The sequence below is a fragment of the Poromitra crassiceps genome, assembly GCF_964638095.1.
Source record: "Poromitra crassiceps genome assembly, chromosome: 26".
In the NCBI taxonomy this organism is placed as follows: domain Eukaryota; kingdom Metazoa; phylum Chordata; class Actinopteri; order Beryciformes; family Melamphaidae; genus Poromitra; species Poromitra crassiceps.
In genome coordinates this window covers 3,330,646-3,332,894 of record NC_139640.1, presented here as the reverse complement: position 1 = coordinate 3,332,894, position 2,249 = coordinate 3,330,646, and positions in this window count along the sequence as shown.

The following is a 2,249-nucleotide window of genomic DNA, read 5'->3' as shown; positions in this document are numbered from 1 at the left end:
ATGTACCATCTTCAATGACTAAAAAACTTTTATATTAAGGTGAAAAAGTTACTGATTGGTGCTTTAATGCCCCGTGCAGACTGCAGCGATGAATTCTGAAGTTAGAATTCTGAGTTTAATGTCAGAATTAGCTACAAAAAAGTCTGAAGTAGTAGGCTATTACAGTAGTAGGCCATCGCATATATACAAAATGTAGCATTGCAAACTTTTAACAAATTAATTTTACCAATAGGCTATATAGCATAATATATTTCATGTTTGGCGTCCCTAGATTTTTGTGACGTCAAAGTGGGGTCACAAGCCTAAAACGGTTGGGAATCAGCTGGGCTTTTAGGTTATTTTTTATGGTGAAAACACCAATGGCGACAGGCTGCATTCGTTTTGATTTTTGATGGCCTGTTCCTTAATCGTTGATATCCGCACCGATTTCTCTCTGGTAGGGAAAGTCAGGCCAAACTCCATTCAGAAATCTCATAGTTAACTGCTTTCTTGTTTCTCAGTAAAGGTCAGCTGCTTATAGAACATGGCATAAAGCATTTTACGCATCCTTGCTGTCTTCTGATAAAATTGGCATTCATAATGATCCACTAAGCATGACATTTATTTGAATAGAATCTCTTCTTTTTGAATGTTCACAGTCACCTCTCGCACGGAGGAAGACCGGAGGAATAAGCCAATGCTAAAAGGTGAAATAATGTGCAAATGAGTGCTGCTTGGTGCATTGAAAACATGCCGAACTGAAGAGTGGCTGCTGTGCCCATTCTTAAAAAGTCTGGAGTCAAGTTTGACCAGGTCTGTGTTTGTCGATAGGCACAAAAGGCTTAAACAAGCGGAAGTTTAAACGGAATTCGGCGATATATAATGGCAAGAGGCGAGAACGGAACGTCCCCATGCATGCAGGCTCGAGTGATGATCATGTTATTAAACCACTATGGACCAGAGGTGACGTCTTTTCACCAGCCAATCCCCGATCCTCGTCGGGCACGTTGGGGTAGGCCTAAACCAATCGGGGAAATGGACGGGGCCAAAGGCACGTCCACTTCCGGGTTAAGCATAGAAACCAAGGGGTTTCATCCATTCATTTCTTCATTAACATTTCGTAAAAATGCTTGTAAAAATTAATTTACCTGGAGCAAACCAAGCGATTCAGCTATATTTAGAATCAGGAGGGACCATATATAGAACATGTCACTCGGAACTTAAAAAGAATGATTTAAAAAAAGTTTTTTTTTAATCCTTTTTTGTCCGAGTGAAATGGTCTATGGTCTCTCTATTGAATCACTTGGTTTGACCAAGTACAACTATTTGTATAAGAATTTTACGAAATGTCCATGGGAAAAAATCTGGCGGATGAAATCCCTTGGTTCGTATGGTAGCCCCGGAAGAGGGCGCAACTTTGGCGCTATGGGAGTAGAGCTGCCTGTGGGTGGGGGTGGGGGGGGCGGGGTCTTCGATCCCGCTCCTGCAGGCGGCTGTGGAAACTCTTCTGCTGTCCCATACACGCACACAGGATGGAAGAGACACGCGCTGCAGGACTTTTATGGACTTATGCCCGGGCACTTTGAGCCGGGCACAACCCACAGCCAGGCTCCAGCAGCTGCCTACGGGTCCATCGGCACCGAGGTAAGCTGCTGCATGCACAGGGCAGGCTATGCAGAGTTGGAGTCCAACTGCATGGGAACGTGAATAGACAAATAACTATGCATAGCCTGGTTGCTGTTGCAGAATATAATCTGAAGACTGGGAGAAAGATGTTGTAGGCTATTTTGTCGTGGGCTGTAAAGGCCTTCACCCTGTCTCTCCTCCACAGTGCCAGACATGTCTCCGGTCGGTCCTCGCTGCCCCTTCACCCCGCAGATGATGGACCCCGCAGCGCGCCGCGGTGAGCTTCTATGATGGGGCCCAGCTTCATTTAAAACCACCTCCCCAGAAACATCCAGGATTTAACCGCGTCTTCAACCGCAGTCACACACCTGGAAATATGGGCATGTTTTCACTTGGATGTAGCTAGGCCGAGTGAGGAAGAGAAATCTAGTCGACTTGTCGGGGCGACTGGCTGCCTGTCACCACGGGGAGGAGTCACCGTCACCGGGGAGGAGAGGAGAGCAACACACGATTTGGTTAAACTCGCAGGGATGCAAACTAGTCACCTTTTTTAATCCCAAAATAGGAGACCTAAGTGAAGGATTTCTGGGTGGTTTTGTGTCTGTTTTCACTCGCATGAGTTTGCATCCCTGGAGAGATCGGTC